This window comes from Sinohyriopsis cumingii, chromosome 6 (assembly GCF_028554795.1).
Source record: "Sinohyriopsis cumingii isolate HCF-2022 chromosome 6, ASM2855479v2, whole genome shotgun sequence".
Classification (NCBI taxonomy): Eukaryota; Metazoa; Mollusca; class Bivalvia; order Unionida; family Unionidae; genus Sinohyriopsis; species Sinohyriopsis cumingii.
Window position 1 is genome coordinate 66,023,177 of NC_142966.1, and position 22,018 is coordinate 66,045,194.

General features: G+C 36.3%; 1 long non-coding RNA gene across 1 annotated transcript in view; it reads right to left on the bottom strand.

The window, feature by feature from the left end:
- Positions 1–20,112, bottom strand: part of LOC149797115 (uncharacterized) — a 43,121-nt gene extending 23,009 nt beyond the window's left edge. The window contains exon 1 of the long non-coding RNA XR_016421497.1: positions 19,992–20,112. This is a non-coding gene — a long non-coding RNA (uncharacterized LOC149797115). The remainder of the gene's footprint in view (positions 1–19,991) is intronic.
- Between the last annotated feature and the right edge of the window lie 1,906 nt (positions 20,113–22,018).

Below are 22,018 nucleotides of genomic sequence, written 5' to 3' on the forward strand. Positions count from 1 at the left end.
TAATTTTTTTAAAATGATTTTGCGTTTCATGTGTAAACTTTATCGCTAGTAGTGATAAAGGATACTTTAGCGACAATGGGAAAATACATTATAGACCCCCCCCCCCCCCGGGAACGTTTAGCGACAAGACATTTTAGATCACCCTGGAAATGTTTAGCGCCAAGAGGAACTTAACATGGGGAATAATGGGACTGTACAGCGACAAGGTAAAGTTGGGTTGGTGTATAAGGATAATAGGAATGAAACAGGTGAGGTGACATAGAGGTACTGGACATTGGTAACAATGTAGGTTCGCGTTTTCAAGCTTACAATTATTTATCTCACTTAAACATTTTGACATAAACACTCACACTCACACTCACATCGGGAGAGTCAAATGTATTACGGTATCAAGTGGCACATTTTGTTGTAGATTTTGTCATCTTCAAACTCGTGAATTTGCGGTTAATATGAGATAAAGATGCAAACGTACAGTAAATATCAAGGATGATTAGCCAAGCTGTCTGTCTTTTCAGGCGTGTATTTACTTAAGAAAACAAATGACCGCATAAACACTAAAATATACGGCAAGAATGATTAGAATGAACACAACGACAGCTAACTGTGGTAACAAAAGGGATGTTTTCCTTCACTTCCATATAACTTTGTGTTTCTATTCTCTTTCAAGACAAACTTGGTCTCCTTTTGTAGGGCTTGAAATAAGAAAACTGAACAGACATGCACTTTGCTATATATAATTGTAGCAACAGACCAAACAACATAAATACTGTTACAACAAAAGAAAGCATTAGATTTTCTATCGACAAGAAATGCATAAAAATTAAAAGTAAAGTTTGGCGATGACAAACAAACAAAACTGAATTTAACAAAGGCAATGACGTGAAGATATGGTTTTTGCTTTGAGAAGGTATGTAAATGTACTCTGTCATGCATCAACAACTTGACAAAAATTCATAAACAGAGAGAAACCTCAGGTCAAAATTATTATTTTTCAACATTGTTTATGTTTCTTTTCTTGTGGAACATATCTAAACACTAATCAAGGGTGGAACAGGAAAAATACACATAACACCTTTGATATTTCTGAGAAAATGTTCTTAACGTTTTTAACCAGCTCTGTGTGCTGGTACGAGTCTGTAGGATATTCACAGGTAAAAGAAATACAGATTTCTATTAAAGCCTCAAGTGTTTTTTGTTTTGGAAAATGGTAAAGAAATTGATATATATTTTTCTTAATACGCTTATAAAGAGAAGAGTCTATGCAAGTTTCCAAAGCTAAAGTCATTCATCTTTTGTACGGTTTGTAATTTTCTACTTCGGAAAATGTGAAGTATCATAAGTTACTATCACAAACAAAAACGGAACATAGGGAGCTTGGCATTTCTTGTTTAGATACATCCACTAAACTTCTCAACTAACTTGCTCTATCCTATACTTTGGTCTTAGGAAAGATGACCTTTGTAGGTGCAGCAAGAGTGGTAAGAGCAGGAAGAGACGTTGTCGCTGCTGTCAAAGAATGGTAGTTGTTTTAAAAATGGGTTTATTATTAAGAAACAAATATCAAATGATGCAACACGGGTGTCACATCATTCTTGGTAGTCATCGTGGTCAACGACAAAGTATAAGTGACTGAGAAAAGGAGACACCTTTACCGAGTAGCGTAGTTTTATGGATTACGCACGTGTCCGAACGACACAGAACAGTCGCTGGTACTCTTGGTGACACTAACCTTTTTGTTGTTGTTGCAACTTTTCTCTTTCGTGGTAGGTTTTGAATCGAAGGGATGTCAACTTACAAGTCACAGAATATATAAAGACGCAGAAGAAGACAAAGATATTTCAAAGAAAGACTCACACAAAGAGTTGTGACTCCAAAAAGAAAAGTATCTTGTATGGGTACACAACATTTTTTCAATTACATACACGACCTTTGCTTTGGACTAAGCATTATCCATTTAATACATAACAATTGGACATGTAACAAACATATTTACAAGTTATATACATATTTACCTGTTTTATTCCAATGCAAAGTACGTTAGGCATTTTTCACTACTCAACAAGTTTCAGTTTATAAACTCCCAAATCCCATTTACACCATGATCTCTTCATACTTCAGGGTTCTTAAACAAATCATATATATCATTCATATATTCCTCTCGTTTATTAGTGTAAAGTCTGTACATATTTCCTCTCCATGTAATACTGTTATCCACATGTAAAGCCACAAACTTTCGCTGTATTTTCTCTTCCACACTGTCAAAAGGATAACACACTGCATTAAATATATCTTTCAAAGCAATCGGTCTTTTAAATCTTTTGCTTGCTCTTCCATCACTCATATTTTTCTCAGCATAGAAATCATCCTGGAATGTTTGACAATTATGGTTGAAGCAATGCTGCCTATGAAATCTTCTTTTCATTTCTCTTTGAATCATACCCAAAGACACTTAAGCCTTTTTCTCTAGCACTTTCACTTGTACATAAAACTTGTAAATTATTTCCCTCCGTTCAAGTGGAAGTTATTGTGTTATCTTTTTCAATACGTCATCACTGTTCCTGTTTGCACAGTCACTATTTTCATTCCACAACGACTCCCATATTGGTCTTGTCCTTTTCTTTATTTGAACAGCTTCTTATACTCACCTTGTACTCATTGTTATCAGTCAGTTCCATAATCTCCTCTGATATAGAAGTTTCCATTATGAAAGGTCTAAAAGTACATTCTGATATCTTTGACAAGGAAATCCACCATCAAAAATTGTCTTCAGTACAACAAGTCTGTAGATCCTTTATCTCTAAGCTATTTCACTGGGCTGTAGAATCTTTCAATTGAAGACCCTTTAGATTCACTCAACTTCACATCACAAACAGTACTGTTAAACTCTAATACAGTTACTGAATTAATCTCAAATTCTAACTTCTACTTCCTCCTCATCTTCTCCACAAACCAGATACTCAACCTCATTTTGATTTTACTTCATTACGCGCACGTTGAAGTAAATATTCAAAGAACAGAACATATCTACAAACTTCTCCAATAAATGCAATAGGATACCTGGAGAGTATATCATACTGTTGTTATGCTGTCAAATCTGTTCTTGACAAGTACAGTCTACAAAAGAAAGTTCTAACAAATATGAATCGAATATCCTTGTTCACTTAACCTACCTTTCTCCTATGCAACTCTTGGCCAAGAACATCTTTATTCACTAGCTTGGACTTTTACTCTCCCCTTGACATGTAATGAAAATTGTAGATATGATCTTGTAATACCATTGGTAAGAATTGATATCACTAGTTACATTCCTATCAGGTAATGGAACTTTCGCTCCAATCCAGTCCATGTTAATTCCAAGGAAGCTAACCGGGCAATCACCGAAAATGTCTAAAAACTCACATTCAGATATATTCAATATTTGTTTTAAAAACCCAGTTCTTTGGTCCTAGAAAAGTACTTTTATAAATTACTATTCATACATTAGGAAACAAATAACTTCACAGCAATATCTTTCTTTTGGAGGTAATAGAGGTACCTTTTGCACCCAACCGCGTGAACTTCAGTGCCGAATCGAAATATTTTAATCACAATCACACACGAATACACACTTCACGTCGCACAGAGTGTCCTCTTGAAGCAAGATTTGTTCGTAGAAAAGATTTTGCTAACCCTCTAAGTCTTCCTTTCGAATTCTGTATAATATGGCCACCATGTAAGTAAAATGAGTACCATGCAAAGTCTTCTGATTAACGCACGATTCATCAATGTCTGACCATTGGAAGATTCTGAAATGAATCAATCCTCTTATACCATTCAGGTACCAGAGGTTCCAAGATTGGAGAGGTAAATAATGCAATTATTCTTTGCTTTTCACTTGTATTTTGACCAACTATTGGTAAATGCATTCTCTCAACTCCACATGAAAACCAAGAATGTTCTCTTGTAAATTATCATTCCAGAGATTACTGAGGTCGTTCCACTAAAGGTAGACCATCGAACATATTCTAGGTAAGCGGAGTCTTTCTGCTCCCAGTCGTGAAGCGACACACCTCAACTGAAGCACTTGACTTATCGCATTTGCATAAGTAGATAAATTCAGCTCAGGCTAATTCTTTCCAGATATTTAGGCCACTTTCTCTGGAATGTTTGTAATCGACTCTTCTAGACATGCGCTCAGGCAACGAGTATTCTTTTCAGACAGGTTCATTTCAATGAGGTGGTGGTGATATATGAAGTAGTTTGCTCAGTCGTGGATGAACTCCGTAGAGTAGTAGCTGCACGGGTTCACGTAGACCATGAAAACCAGTAAAGAGTCCAGATACCGAGTGGTGTCGTTTAGCATTCATAGGGTTTGACACGCACGTTATCACTTCTATGATAGGTATAATAGTAGTCATAATGAAGTTCCAATGATGTCGTGCTGAATCGCTGATGTTTTAAGGCACAGCATCGCAGTCGACTTGAGAATTACTGAACCTGAAACTCTTATTAGCTACTGTCTGTCTTCGTGATAAGATTCCTCTTTCTAGCTTGGCGTTTGTAGCCACAATCAATTATTGGTCTTGGAAGTTGTCCCTTTTTATAATTGTCGTAATGAAGTCTCCAGCGTGTACATCGTTCCTTTTTTATGCCTAGTTTTGGACGTTTTCCTACACAACGGTACTACCTTCTCTAAGGTACCGTCATACCTGTACCGTAGTGTGACGGGTGGAAAGGCCATCGTAAGGTAAGGACAGTGAGGAGACCATAAAGTATGTTCGGGAATAGCTGAATATTTATAGATAAATCGATCCATTTGCAACTTCAGACCACAACTGAAACACTGTACTTCGCATTTCAATCCAGTTCAGGTCCCAAGTAGACACATTCTTTACAAGCTAAAAGATTCGAAGTAGGTTATCCTACCCTATCCGTGGGCCATTTGTGAAACGTTTCCAATCGACAGGCAAAATCACAATAGTCAGGCAAGAAGACAGGACAATGGTATGGTTTGATCTTGGAGTTCGCAGTGGATCTTTCACATGATTCATGCTGTGTCGAAGTCATACTTCTTGTTGGTGGCTATCTTCTTGAAACAAGTTTTTATTCCAGTGTGTCCGTAAAGTAAAGTGAAGTGATTGGGAAGCCGCACTCGCTTCTGGTGCATGATCTGAGAGACCTTTTCCAAAGGCCGACTGACGATTTGGTGTGTGGGTCAATGTACAATTTGGGTTGATCACTGTAAAATGTCGATCCTCTCCAGACTGCAAAGTTTCTTCCAGCACACCAAAGTTCACCACTCGACTGGTGCGATAATTGAGAATCAATCCGTTCACTTTACACTCGGCATGAACTTCTCCTTGTCTGTCCCTGTTTTCGTAGCCGTGACGTTTGGGACCGCCACCAGCAAACCTTTCAATCTTGTCGTCAGGGTGAACGTCCGTCCAGGATTTCTTCGATTTCAGGGTAATGATGATCATCAGAACACTTAATCTGTATGCAAATGTCCGTGTCAAAGTGCAGGACACGATCTCTTAAAAGACAGCTTCCATCCACATACCTTCTCAAAGTGAGAGGCATATCAACACGTCATTGCCTTTGCTAAATTCAGTTTTATTGGTTAGTCATTGCTGATCTTTAATTTTATTTTTGATGTATTTCGTTTTGACAGAAGATTTGAGGTTTTCTATTGTTGTAACAGTATTTAGGTTGTTTAGTCTGTTGCTGCAATTATCTATAGCAAAGTGCTTAAGTTTGTTCAGTTTTCTTTTTACAGGCCCTACAAAAGGATACCAAGTTTGTCTAGAAAGAGGGTTGAAACGCTACGTTACACGGACGTAAAGGCAAACATCCCCTTTGTTACTACAATTAGCTGTCATTGTGTTCATTCTAATCATGCTTATCGTATATCTTTATGTTTTAGAGGGCATGTTTCTTCTTAGGTAAATATGCGCATTAATAGACAGACAGCTTGAGTCATTATCGTTGAGTTTTACTGTACTTTCGCTTCTTTACTTTATACAAAACCCGAAATTAACTAGTTTTAAGAGGAAGAAAAAGACAAACCCACATGCCACTCAATACTGTAACACTTTTGACTCTACCGATGTGAGTGTGAGTGTTTATGTCAAAATGTTTAAGTGAGAAAAAAGTGTCAGTTTAAAAAAGCGAACCATTACTGGAAACGCTCAGTATCTGATATGGTAAGAAGAATTGATACAATTCACAACAGAAGGGTTGTAAGTTCACATTCCAGTCTGTCTGCACTGCAGTGGTAACAAGGCAAGAGCGTAGGCATTATTTCGCCACACTGCCGTAGCACAAAACAATGCAACACCCGTTGTAAGTCATTTCATTGGCTAGACTTATTTTGTACCACGCTCGCATCGAATTGACGTCAATAGCTCTTCACACAGTGACGTGATAGGCCATGTTTTCAGGGTCTAGTCGCTCGACGATTTGCATAAAACATATTTAAAAAAATTAAACTAATGCATTAACAATGGACGATTCCATGGAAATTGTGTCAATCTTATTGCAAAATACATCAAGGAACGTTTATTTGTAATATTCTGTGAGAACGTTATAGTCGCATGCGTCATCAATTCACTCTGGTGATATTTTTTAGTGGATGTTTCCTATTAATTTGATTTTCTAAGTGGAATGTGTGTTTCCTTAAAACTTTCTTAGGGCAAATATACCATAACAAAACAAACATAAGTTTCGTGATACTTTTTAAAAGTAGGAGTAACATAGTCGCTTTCTGTGTATCTATTTCTCACTCTCCATCTCTCACTCTCATCCGTCGTAATAAGTGTGATTGAAATCCTAATAATATTTGTTCCGTTTGAAGATACCTCTCCACAAATGTGATCAGTAATTACGATTAGTATGTAAACTGTTCTGTTTATCCTTTTTTTCTCAAAACTTTACAGTCTAACAATTGTAGATCGATCTGTTCCTTCTATCAGTAAATCGTTGGATGAAATAAAATAATGACTTGAACTTGTACAATTCAAGTATCTTAGCTTTATCCTTTTGAGGGCACTGCAATGTGTCACTGAAAAATTTACAACATTGGATCCACTGTTTTATTTAGAAAGACAACAACCGCACTTTTTTTTAAGAATAACGCGAGTGTCATTTCACTGTATAACCCTGCCTATGGTTAATTCTGAATTAAAAAAAAACAAAAACAGGCCTTCAGAAACAAATTTAACAATGTTCGACCTATTTCTCTCCGTTCAGACTGTCTATGGAACAAAGCGCGTTTTGGTGCTGTTTTATGTCCTGATTTGTGAAAACTTTGCAACATTGTTGTTAACCTGTGTTGCGAACACAGGACATCTCCTAAAATTGGGATTTACAGAAAAAATGTTAAGCAGTCAGTCGACAATAAATATCACACTAACGTTTTGAAAAATTGACGAATGAATGAAAACAATGAACATTTCTCACATAGAAAGTGTGGTTGTCTTAATTATTTTTGTCCTATAATACCGCTAAGCATAACATAACCACATATGGTGTCCTAGGTTTGAATTCCTTTTTCTTTATCATTCTTTCTTTCTTTTTCTTTATCATTCTTTCTTTCTCTCTCGAATGGAATGTTAAGTCTGTCTGCCGATCTCTCAAAACACCCCAGACTAAAATACTTCCCGTTCTACTGTCACCCATTGCAGTAACACTTGTGTGCGGGTGCGGGTGTGTGTATGTGTGTGTGTGTTTGTCTGTGTGTGTTAGCTTTCGCTTACATACATACCGTTTGTACAAAAATTTAATTACAAATAAATAGAAACCATTGTAGTAAATCATTTAATTTAACCGTACAGATCGCTAGCACAAACCTCTACCAACACATTTTAAAAAGTGTTGTGTGAAGCGAATAGCCATTGTCGTTTGTTGTCTGTTTTCTCCTTGGAAAATAGTCACTTTCGTCTTGGTTATAAACACTGAATTGACTAAGTTTTACACACTACTTGAAATCATTACATTTAAGGTTGTAGGTGTATACCGTTGTTCTCAATTTTCTGTGAGTTCGTTTTTGTGTTTTACAAACGTGGTAATATATTTTATGGACTGAACGATTTTTTTTGGCGTGAATCGGTACTCTTGATTTTGTGGCATATGTGAAGAGCGTTGATTCAAGCTCACTTATATCGTCTTCGAAATCGCTGGCAAGGATTTGAGCTAACATTTCAGCTCTTCCCTGAGGCGACAGGGCAAGTGTTTGCCTCTTACTTTCTTTATGAAATCGTTTCATCTTATTGCAAAATTTCTTTTTACTAGGTTTCATACGCAGCAGGTTCCTGTATGTAGGGAGAGTGTCTTCGAGTCAGAGTAATCATCCAACTCTTAAGCGATCAGGAGGACGGAAGAGTCAACACAGATCGACCTGCTGGTCATAGATTTGCTAAGAGTCATATGAAAGCATAATTCACAGGCGAACGTGGCAACAAAACGTATGCCTCTGGTCGTTCATTTGATGTGAGTCATGCCAAAGTATATAAATGCTGATGAAGTTTGAAATATATGCAAGGTGAATGAGTATTTGTCTCCAGAATACCTGCTTCGTCCAAGAAAGAGAGACAAGAGTGAAAATACCTGTTATCGTTGTCTGGAGAAAGGATACTGGGCTTCATAGTGAATAAGAGAAAAGAGAAGAAGCAGATACAAGAGGAGAAAGCGGAGAGTGGTTAAGTAGAAGAAGAAATCGATGATGAGGAAGAACTTGTGCTAGTGAAGCGATGGAAATGGATAAATTGACAATTTGAGCTGATGCGTTGGCCCGAATGTGAAATGTCATACTAACTTCTATAAGAGAATAGACCAGAAAGGAAAGGTATGTCTTGGTCTTGACTTTTTATAATAAGGATGGTGTGTTTTGTTTTTATTGACACTGCATGAATATGTGCTCTTTCACATCCCTCTATCCCTATGGGTCATATTTTAGTTAGAATTGAAATGGAAGGGGTGTTTTACTTCACGTACGCACTTTAGGTATGGAAGTGGGTAAAAAATAATCAGTCTGTTCATCCATCATTTTGTGTCTTGTTTTTTCCGTTCTAAAATCACACATTAACGCCATATAATTAACGATTAAATAGGCTTTGGAGTGTATGTGGGTGTGTGGGTGTGTTTGGTAGAGGTGGTAATTGTAAGTAAGGGTTTGGGTGGTTTCAAAAAATCGTTTTCTTTTTCACTCTGTGTTGATAGTATATAATGGATTATTTTCTTCACTCTGTGTTGACAGTATATATAATGGGTTTTATATTCACTCTGTGTTGATAGCATACAATGGTTTTCTTATTCCCTCTGTGTGGTTAGTATATTATGTTTCGTCTTCTTCCCTCTGTGTTGATAGTGCATGCTGGGTTAATTTTTCTTCTTCCCTCGGTGTGGATAGTATATATATTTTTGTTTTAACTTCTCACCTCTGTGTGGATAGTCGATATGGTATTTGATTGTTCTCTCTTCCACGTGTAAATAGTATATCTTGGGCTTGTTATCCCTCCCTTCTGTGATGATAATATATTTGGCGTTTGTTTTTCTCCTTCCCGTGTGTGGATAGTATATTTGGGGTTTGTTTTCCTTCCTTTTTGTGTGGATAGTAGACTTGATTCTTTTTTCTTCTCCTTCCCGTGTGTGGATGGTATATTTTGGAGTTCGTATGCGTTCGCGTACGTTTGTGTCAATAATTTAGATTGTGTTTGTATGCGTTCGCGTACGTTTGTGTGGATAGTATATTTGGGGTTTCTATGCGTTCACGAACGTTTGTGTGGATAGTAGATATTGTAATTGTTAACGTTCATGTACGTTTGTGTGAATAGTAGAGTGTGTGTTTGTATGTGTTCGTGTACGTTTGTGTGGATAGTACATTTTGGGATTGTTTTTCTCCTTCCCGTGTGTGGATAATATATTTTGAGGATTATTTATTCTCCTTCTCTTGTGTGGATAGTAGATTTCAGATCTCTGTATGCGTGCGGGTACGTTGTATGGATAATATATTAGGTTTTTTATTCTCTCCCCTTGTGTGGATAGTATATTTGGGTTGGTTGTTTGCTCTTCCTGTGTGTGGATAGTAGATTTAGGGTTTGATTTTTCCCCTTCCCATGTGTCTGAATAGTAGATTTGGGGTTTGCTATTTCTCCTTCTGGTGTGTGCATAGTGTATTTTGGGGTTTATATGCGTTCGCGTACATTGTGTGGATATCAGATTTTGTGTTTGCATGCGTTCACGTACGCTTGTGTGGATAGTAGATTTAGGGTTTTTCTCTTCCCGTGTGTGGATAGTAGTGTCTGTGTTGTGCATATTCATGTACATTTATGTTGATTGTATATATTTTGCTTGTTTTCCCTTCCCGTGTGTGGATAGTAGATTATGGGTTTGTTTTTTCCTCTCCCCATGCATGGATAGTAGAACATATATGAAGTTATTGTAAGGGATATTTTCATTCCCGTCCGTGCTTGATAGATATGAAGTCAAGCGTTCGTCATTCGCGCCATTCAACATTTAATACACCAAAATGGCAACTAACCACATTGACAAACTGAAAACGTTGCAAGAAGCAGTAGCCGATATGGGTATGGTAGAGGAGATGTTGCTCAACTAAATGATGATTACTATTATAGTCCCCAAAGTCTCAAAAAGGAAATTAACAACTCAAAGAAGACGAAGGAAAGACTAAGAGAGTTATTGAAACAAGTAAATGAGGAAATGGAGGACGAAGAAGACAAAATAAGAATGAGAGCATGGAATAAAAAAAAAAGAGAAATAAGAAGGAAAAGAAAGGAAGAAAGAGTACGAGCAGAAGGAAAAACAAGAAGGAAAAATAAGAAAGAAGAAGACAAAACTAAGAAGATGGTGGAGGAAATAAGAAATTTAGAAGAACTAGAAGAAGAACTGCATATGTCAGATATGGGTATATTTTAAGGAATTTAGATTGAAACGAAACTCATCAAAAAGGTGTTTAAATATTATTTGAAAAAGTACATTGCTTTCTTCGTTAGAGGTACGATAATTAAAATTATCATTTATACAACAAATTCTTGTCATTATTCTTCCGTCGTCTGAGCCAGAAAGAAGCAGGAGTAAATTGAATAGATACGTACGTAACAATAGATCATTATGTTCACAAATAAAATCTCCTCAGGCATTTATTACTGATCAAAGCAGTAAGTTTCTCGTCAAGTTTTATAATGTTATATAAGTTTAATATTTTAAAGTTAGACTTAAACAGACAAATAAACAGATCTCACTTAAAATTTAGTAACATTTAATAATCTGGTAAATAATACGGGGTAGCATTGTTTCTTGCAAAATTATGCAAAGAACTGATACTTTTAAAGTTTCATAAATCCTTTGAAAATATGCTTCTTGAATTAATATGTGCTATAACTCCCTTAATATAAGCTACTCGTATCAACCCGCCCATTCTCTTCAGTGTGAGGTATTGGTCTCACTTACCAAGATAGAACTTTGTTGTTATAAACAAAACGACCCATCAATGCAGAGAATTATAGCAACGAGCTACGTCATAAGAAATGTACCTCACCCAGCCAGACATTAATCTTATCAGTGAAGGAACTTGATTGCAAACATAAAGCGTCTACCTTGGAGAGGTGTATCTTGTTCTAAGAGATTAGTCTTGTACCTGATAAGGCAGATAGTTAGATACTAGTGAGAACCATAAATAATATATTGCTGCGATGGAAAATTACAATGCTTGTATCAATGTTTCCAAATTCTGTATCTATAGTTCCATCTTTGAACGTAGTGGTCTAAAGCGCTCGTCTCTTCAGATCACTCACACATCTCACCATTGTCCGCCTGAGTTCGAATCTCAGAGCAAACAACCTGGTTATGTATGAAAGCTTGCATGTAGCTTCCAGTGGAGTGGTGGTTTTCCTCGGTGTCTTTCCCATTTCTTTCTTAACGAAATAAATTGGCCGCTATCTATTTTCACTTATGTGATGAATAATGGCACTAAACACAACCGAACCAAAGGAAACCTAAAGAGATACTTGCAAATCCAGATGTCCTGTTTACTACATACATTATTACTAGTGTCTGCGTGGGTTCGAGTCCCGGGCTCGGCTAATGTGGGTATGTGAGAAAACTTGCCGGTAGCTTCTCGTGGGTCGGTGGTTCTTTCCAGGGTTTTCCCGGGTTCTTCCTCCACCATTAGTACTGGCTGCCATGTATAGCCATACTGGCCACCATGTATAGCCAATCTTGTGCTGAAGAATAGCGTTTAACCCTACAACGACAACAACAACTAGTGTCTTGAATTTTACAGAGACCACCACCACAACTACTACTACTACTGCTGCTGCTTCTGTTGTTACTACTACCCTTATTACTTATTTTACCACGACTAATGCCAACTTTCTCGTCTTCTGCTACTGCTAATACTACTAATACTACCACTGCTGCTGTTGCTGTTACTACTACTAGCATTGATTCTGAAACTACTAATAATATTAATTTCATCGTCTTATGCAACCACCGACACTACTGCTCCTGGTGTTATTACTATTAGTAATATTACTTTTAACTCTTACTAACTTTATTTTCTGTTATAGTTGCTTCTATTACTACTAGTATTATTATTTATGCTCTTATTAATACTAGCTTCGTCTTCAACTACCACTACTAGTAAATATTTAAGTCAAAAGAAGGCACTTCCTTACATACAAATGGTGGGTTGAGGGGTGGGGGTGGATGGGGATGGGATGTCATTATTTCAAGCAGAATATCTCTTGCACTTTGAGGATGGTTTGCTAACCCAGGCTGTGACTAGTCACGTTTTACAACCTGCTGCTAACCGACAATTGTTTCTTCAAACAGAATTGCTCGAGTATATGGAAAAAGCTACTCGCGCACGCGTGTGTTTGCATGTACGTTCGTGTAAGTGTGTGTGTGTGTATGTGTGAGAGACAGAGAGAGATAAAGAGAGAAAAAGAGAGAGAGAATTTTCATTTTACGATTGAAACGTACATACCTCTTCCCCATTCCACATATAGAAATTTGAAAGAATTTAGAAAATTACTCTAGGAATATAATCAACATTCAGTACACTACTAGGATAAGCTAAAAAAATAGTATAGATTACACAGTCAGTAAATAACCATGATACGCCAATAATGTAACACGCATTCAGTACGTAACCATGATACGCCAAAAATATAATATACATTCAGTACATAAATAGGACACGCTAAAATGTGATACGTATAAAGTACATACCGAAATTGTAATTAAGATTACAGTACCTGCGTGTTTCTTATTGTCGGAAATTCGTTTTACCATGACAGACGCCCTGCCCCATTTCCCAAAAAAAGTAAAACGTGTTTTATCTGTATGCGTATCCCCATGTATTTGTTTTATTTTTATAAAATGAATTTTCAATCAAAAATTTATTTATTTTAAATTATTAAATTGTTATTTGTATTTCCTAGTGTTATCTATAGGGGTGTTCATCCGAGCCGAGTTTCATTCACCTAGCTCGAATTCGCTCCCCTAGTTCATGTTTGTGACCTTTGCCAGAGGTCTCGTAAGTCTCGTGTTTGCTATATGTGTATTGCTATTTGTGTGAGTGCTATAAGTTTTCATGTTGAGACAGCATATCGGTCAAATTTCCCCAGTTTTACTTGGTACCAGTTCATTCCTTTTATTAGTTAATATACTTTATTAGTAATTTTGAAATTGCGACTGGGCGGTGTACTGTTTTTTTAAAAAAAGGAAAAAAGAATAGTGTTTTTTGTGCGAACTTATATGTTTCGCTCATAGCATAATTACTTCCTTGAAATGAGGCTGGCTGTACTCGAGTGAGAGCCATACTTTATTTATTCGTTGTATTTCACCCGACTCGAGTTTTGGCCCCCTCTGTTATTTAATATGGCCAAATTTCAAATGTTATTAGTTAATTATACAGTACCGGAGCTGTATAGTTAGGAAAGAGAGTTAGAAGCAAGTAGAAGTGTTGTGTTTTTTTTTTTCATGCTAGTGTTCCATATGTTTTTTTTTTCTTAGGCTCTTTTATGGGCCTTTCCACTTCGCGTGGCGCCATTTGATATAGCCACATGACGTCATTACCTCTTACTTTTCCCATACAGATATCCTGTTCTTTAGTAGATTTTAAGGTAAGGAGAATATTCCCTAGAGATTGTTAGATTTTTGTATCTAAACACATACATATTAATTAGTGTTTACCGATTTATTAAATTTATATGTTTTTAGGGTCGCTACCTCCCAGGGGGATCGGGGTGGGAACGAGGTCTTAGCCCGCGTTTGCGTTAGCGCTCGTAGTGAGCGCTATACCAAGACCTCTTTTCTCAACCCTACTCCCTGTTTGGTATATAATTCCATTTTATACTAAATTTGTGAGAGATATCAAGTGATTTTTACTGACTGTAAATAGTCCTTTAATTTGGAATTTTAAATAATTTATTGGTTATGATAGCTTATGTTAGTTATTTCTTGATTGTTATTACCCGATCACAGGTCATCATTGTTTTTGTAATGTAATCTGTTATCTTAATTCTAGTTTTTTGTCATAATTCCCATTCAAATAAAGAATATGTTTCTTTTGTTATCTCTCTGTTTTACATATTTCCATAATCAATTTAATTGTCATCCTTCCTTCTTTCACATTGTGCGATGGCGTGATATTTAGTGAAGTTGGACGTTTTACACATGGGTCATTTTATTGTACGATACATCCTTCTTCTCAGGCAGTGTCGCCTGTTAGCCAAGCATTAAGCAAATATTTAAAAATGAGACTTTGTATTTTGACTGATCCGATGTTGGCCCAGTGCCTCCACACTCTGTCCCAATTTATATATGGATGTTTTACTCCACTACTTTATTTCTTTTATTCATATGTATTTGGTATGTCCGTTTCCCAGAGTTCTGTTTTGTCCCTAAACTTGTATAAAAGTTCCTTTGTTTGTCTGAAATGTCTGGGTACTTCTAACGTTTTGGTTAACTTGTTATTTTTATAAATATCTTGCCTGTTCCTTAAGGTGAAGTTGTACCAATATATGTATAAGGCTTCTCATGGACTTTTTGGTATTACCGGAAGTCTTTTGAATCTGTTTATAATATTTGTATATTTTTTAAATGGGGCATAGTAGGGCTAAGCCCCTTTTAGTTCTAGCTTTATATAATGTTGATTTTTTTGACGTATTGTGTCTTGAAGTTCCATATATAGTTTATAATATCCTTATATATCTTATCTGAAAAGATTGTTCTAGATCTACGGAGTTTATTATATAGTTCATGTTACAGTACATTAATGTTTTTGCTACTTGTGCACGCTCAATTATGCATAATGGCGTTAATGCCCATATTTCGATATTCTCTTTGATTTTTATGTATATATTTTTGTAGTTTTCTCTTTCTTCGTTCTTCTCAAAGAAGATTCCAAAGGTTTTTACAGTTACCTTGATCAGGTGTGATGTTAAACCGGGGTGGTTTCCCCTCTTGTTCCCTATTTTTAGTATTTCTGTTTTATCATGATTTTATGTACGACCCTGATGCATTTAACATTGATTCGTATTCCTTTTCCAGGTGTTGAAGGTGTTTTGGTCTTGTATGAAGTTAGTACAGTCATCGGCATGTTGGAGCATTCTGAAATGCTCTTTCAGATTGGGGATTTTTATGCCTTCGATATTTTTGTTATTCCGTATTTTAATACTTAGTATTTCAATTGCTATTACGTATACTAGCATAGATAGTGGGCAGCCTTGCCTCACCGATCTTTGAATATCAAATGTTTGCGGGACAGCGCCGTTTACCTGTACTCTAGCAGTTATTTTAGTGTACATGATTATAGTCCAGTTTTGGAAATTAATTCCAAATCCAAATTTTTCTAATACTTTTTGGGTATAGTTATTTTCCGATCTGTCGAAAGCTTTCTCTTGGTCAAAAAGTACCAAAACACCTTGTTGACCTGTTTCGTTTAAATAGTCAATTATCGTTCTTATATTTATGATATTATTTTGCACATTTTGCCCCTTCCCCCCACATGATTGGTGTATATTTATGATTTCATTGAAACTTAATTTAACTCTATTTGCTAACATTTTGCTTAAAATCTTGAAATCTATATTTAGGAGGGAGATGGGACTCCAATTTGTAAGGTTTTCCCTTTTCCCCTTGTATATAATTGTTATTAACCCTTCTCTCATTGTTTCCGTCATCATGTCAATTTAAAAAGAATGTTATTATATACATTTTCCAGAATCGGCGCTAACTCACTTTGGAAGTTTTTATAGAATTCAGCCGTGAGCCCATTTCTCCCTGGGTATTTCCCTTTCGCTAGCTGACTGATTGTAATTTTTATTTCATTTTCTAATATGAGATCATCACATCGGTCCCTATGTCCTGATGATATCTTTTCATATTTATTATCTTTTAGATACTCATTTATAGTTAGTTGATCGATGTTTTGTGAAGTATACAAGTTGGTATAAAAATCATTAATTTTCCGTAGTATTTCGTTTTTCCTTGTTATTTCCCTCCCATTTTCATTCAATTTCTCCAGTTGCTTCCCCCCGCCTTAATAATAAGTTTTAAGGGAACCCCGTTGTAAGCGCGCAAGTTAAATGCGCGCCGTCAAAAGCGAGCAGCATAAACTATAAGTCTGTAATCTTATTATGACTTTGACTGATGTCTCACTTGGAATGAAATAAACTAATAGTTTGAATCGCTGTTTCCAGTGAGCAGACATCAACGTGTGTACACTCCTAATATTGAGTAGAAACAAGTACTTGTTTCAATCACTGTTTTCATTGAGCAGACATCAAGGTGCGTATTTACGCAGTATAAGCCTAGAAAACTATAAATACCAAATTCAATTTGTAAAAATTTAGAAAACATATCTAACCATGGAAAAGACTGAGTAGCAGAAGGAATAAGAGGATATCATAACTGATGGATATCGATATAGAAAAGACCGAGTAAATGCCGACGGTAGTGCATCGTGGAGATCCTGTAAACGTGATTGTAAAGGGAAAATTAAGGTGATCGTAGTGGACACAAGCACTGTGCTTTCTGAATATAACCATGCTCCAGATCCGGAGAGCAACGAAGCGAAGAAAACCGTAGCAGAGATCCGCCGAAGAGCAATGACCACCGTCGAGAGACCAGGGCAAATAATGCAGCAAAAATCTCTCGGAATTGCATTGCAGACAGCGAGTATGTTGCCTCGTATACGGCTTCACATAGAGCGATCGAACGCCGTAGAAAGAAAAACGATCTTCCTATTAATTTGTGGAACGTTCGCGACCGTGTAAACGACAGTTTACCACGCACTAATAATTCGTTTGAGGAGTGACATCGGTCAATTCAACAGAGAGTAGACTGTCATCATCCGTCTGCCTCAAAGCTGGTTGACCACATTCGCAAGGAGCAAGATCATGTTGAGATTATGATCGAACGATATCGAGCATGATTTAGACAGCCTGAGGCATCGAAATCAAAGTACGTCAGACTTAATCTACACCTGCTAGCTTTGGTTCCAAAATATGGTAACGTACCATTGATCGAATATCTGCGCGGTATCGCACATAACGTTTCAATTTGAAAAATGATAGACATAAGAAAATGAAAATTATATTAATTTTTATAATTGTCTTGTCATGTTTGTCTTAATTATGCACATAACATTGTATTTTGAACAGTGATATAAATAATACACTGAAACTCATATTAATAACATTAAACATTTTTTAAATAGCGAATATTTGCTTTTTTATTAGACATAATAACTTTTATAATTTATGCCTTGCGTGCTTTTGTCGGTGAGCGCTTTTGTCGGCCCGCGTCTGTCGGCGAGCTTTTGACCTGCGCGCAAACGATGGGATATCAGTTTTAAGTGATATGATAACTTAATGCTAGGGATTTGGTATACAAGGATGTTGAACCTGGATGAGTCACAGGGCAAGACACTGATATCTAGTGATTTAGTATTCAAGCAAGTACAACCTGAATGTGCCCTTTGGCAGGACATAGATATATAAGGATTTAATAATACGAGCAAGCTCAGCCTGTATGTGCCTAGGGCAAGATATTTATATCTAGAGATTTAGTTTGCAAGCAAGTTTAACCCAAATGAGTCCCTGGGCAGGATATTGATATCTAGGCATATGGTATATACTTTGCTATATGTTAGTACGTTATCGTTTTTTACCATTAACTAGCTTATATTAGTCTTTGGTTTTATTTCTGTATTCATCTACCTTATTACGCACGTCATCCGTGTTCAATAAAATGTACGTGGTTTCTGAGATCGCATAAATCAGTGTTTACATTAATAGCATACTGCCAGTATTTATTTTTCCATTCACTTCCAACCCAGAATCAACTGAAAAAGCTTTTTGTTTGCTAAATAGATAATCCTGTACATCCGTTTTGATATATGTATTGTGTCTATTAATTTGAGACAAACGCGTTGCACCTCGGCGGTATATATGACAATAAACAGTGCAAAACTAGTTTTTAATCAGCCTGAGCGCTTTCGACTCTAAATGAGTCTTTTTCAAAGACAAATACAAAACAGACAAGATCTAGAGTTGAATGATGTCAGGCTTGTTAGAAATTAGTCTTGCATTGTTTGATGTCTGTTTGTTGCAAATATCTTAATCTCTGACAAACGCGACTCCCTTGCTGGATCCAGTGCACTTGAAAAGACTTTTATTCTGTTATTCAACATATGATATATATATATACATAAGATAATATAGATCGAATTTATCCTCATTTTTCCACCTTAAATTTGATCGATTTAATACTGGATTTGATTTTTTCTTTCCTTTTCGTCCTTTAAATCTACTTTTCCATTTCTTTCCCTTTCGTCCTATACATCTAGGTTCCGTTTCTCATGACACAACAAAGGCGGATCCAGCGAGCGCACCAACATAATTTAAAATGAGTGGAAACCAATCAATGTTTCATATGCTAAACGTTTGCTTACAGTTAGATGATAACAAGTATGCCCTGGAAACGAGTAAAATGCAGAAACGGCTGGGAACTCTTATCGGGTGTCCCTTCTCTCAGACCAAACGCGTACGTGTCTACGCCCCTCACTACGCGGTATTTCTGGATCGCCCCTGCACAACTATTTTAACAGCAGTGGATAATATATGTGTACATGAAATTTGTTTAAATACCCAATATATCAAGATGTGTTCACTTCTAACTCTAAGATCAGGTAAAGATATGAAAAATGTGTTTACTTCTCACATGATTTCACTACTGAATTGGTGTGTATGAATGCTGGCATGTAAGTTCACCGCTGAATGGGTGTGTATGAGATTTTATATAATTATAGCATGAGATTTAAAGAAATAGTTTGAGTTATATGTCACAGAGACGGTCATAGAATTTGAATTATCTGTATGGGCGATGGTTACGGGATGGACTAATTGGGCTGGAAATGATGGCAAAGAAACTTGAGGAAGTTGTAGCTGTCAGCAAATTCGGCAGCATTAGCATCTTCATCATTATCATCAGCTTCAAGATCTATCATGCAAATAGTGAACGTGATGCCAGTACACCTTTGGTCGAATTTGATTTAAATACAAGAGTTTAGTTTTCTAAAGGATGGTGGATTGTACGAGAGACAATACAGCTAGCATATAAATGCATCTGTACGCCTACACATGGACAGTCATACCATGTTGTCTCTAAGAAAATGATTAGTCAGCTATACAATGCTCTCTCTCTCTCTCTCTCTCTCTCGTAGTCAGCCATAGAAGACTGTCTCAAGGACTAATTGTAGTCGGTCATACAATACTGTCTCTAAGACACGTAGTGTGCCATACAAAACTGTATCTAAGACTACAATCATATGCACTGATAATGAAGGTGTGGTAGCATATACCCCACAACTTCAGCGTTGTATATTCTTATTACAATAGGGCTGTCATCTTACTTTAAAATATACAAACGATGAAAACTTATTTTATGCTTAAAGTAAAGATTTACGTCGACATTTAAGATCTTACCTCACAAACGGCTCAGCAATAGAAGAAAATCACGTGCTTTGCTTCTTGCAATGTAAAATGTGTACTTAACTGCAAACACGGGCAAATGACGAGAGAGTCAGATGTATTGACTTAAATCTACTTTCAATAATGTGTTATCGCTAATTAGATAACGCCGTAGGCCATATGCATGGGTGCAAGGTTGCAGAGCTTTACCTGTATATTAATTGCTGTCTATTTGCGAGGTCATTTTCTTTTCATACTATCCCAGTGTTTTGGAAACTCACTCTTTTACTGCTGTTTAAAGTGTTGTAGTATTCCCCCTTCCCCCTAGTGTAACTGGGACAATTGCTCAGAAAACTTCTAATTAGGAGAGGAGGGAGATTGGCAACACACATGATAAAAACAGAGTTCTGCAACAAAGTTGGTGGGCGGACGGCTGTAAGGATCTTTGCCCCCTTGATCCTCTTGTCACGTGTAGTCAAACCTGCCTTAAATACAGATAAAGACCTTAATATGTTATGCATTTAGAAAAGTTCTAGTTATCTAATACGTCGGATAATAAATATCGCACATAATGTCACTAATTTAGAACGGAGAATGAATCAGTAACGCACTAGATATAAAACTCCTGCATGGAAAGAAATCATATATCACTTTCGCGAGGCAGAGTTCTTTGACAATATATCATCCATTGAGAACACACGTTGTTTGATATATCTTCAACATATATTCCACTTGCAATTGCCGCGTTCAGAATAAATGATAAATAACTTTACAATACAGTGTAGTTAGCTTTGAATAAAACAGCATAAAGCCATTTATCAATGAGTTACCTTTGATCTAAATGATTCATCATATGTCACCTTATTTTCTAAATGATATGATTTCCACAACCGCTTCTCAAAACTCAATATACAGATATAATACTGAGATGCCTTTGTGTCATCAACGGCCTTAGCCGGGCGGTTAGTCTAGGAATTTCGCCAAAACGTGCACTTTGGCTAAAAAAAACTTACATTTTGGCATGCACATGCAGTTATAGAGGCTAACCATTTCTCATATAGAATTACTAGTACATCAACTCCTGCTTTGAAGGTCTCATGGTATTAATTTATCTCCCACAGTAAACCTATGCAAACACTATGATATAAAAAATGCAATAACTTTAAATTTCTGAATTCCCATGATAAAACGTATATATTATTTAGTACACACACATCTTTGATGACAGTTTCTGTGTAGGGAACTACATGAACCGCGGCATGTTTTAGATATTCATGTGCTTGAAATATGTGCTTTCAACTCCTCATCAAAGAGTTAAGTGCTAATTTTATTTATGAGCTTTTCGAACTTATGTCTGTAGAATGACTCACATTCCACCAATAAAAAGTTGTATCTATTATTTTCAATCATAAAGAGGATAAGGACTTTAAAGACCCATTTCTAGACTGATTCCCTTTCTTCACTATCATTAGTATCGTGAGTCCTGAAATGAGTGAAGCCATTATTCGCGCTAAGTTTAGATATAAATATGGTTTTGTATTCTAATCTTATAAATACCAATTCAGCGTGTAACTGTCTTTGATCATACTCCACAGGAATGTCAACCCAACCTGTGACAGTCTCTCAGTTTATTCCATATGACCGCCATCCCATCATGTGATGTATGAATGTCGATACAGCGTGTGACTCTCTGTCATTTTATTCCATATGAATATCAACGCAGCGTGTGACTGTCTAGCATCAAATAAAATAATAACATCATTTCGTATGCTTATTGACAGCAATATAATTTTCTTTCTTTCGTATCCCTTCTCTTTCCGATTGCAACATGGAGATGTATTACGGAATATGAATGGAAACTGGATCATAGAGGTATATCACTGAATATCAATGTGAATCGTAACATAAAGTTTTATCACGGAGTACGAATAAAAATTCTTCATTTCATTGGAATTATTAAATGTAGTTATACTCGTTCAGCATTCATATACATATATTCGCACGTATTTACCTTCTATACTTACATTCTTATATATTTACCT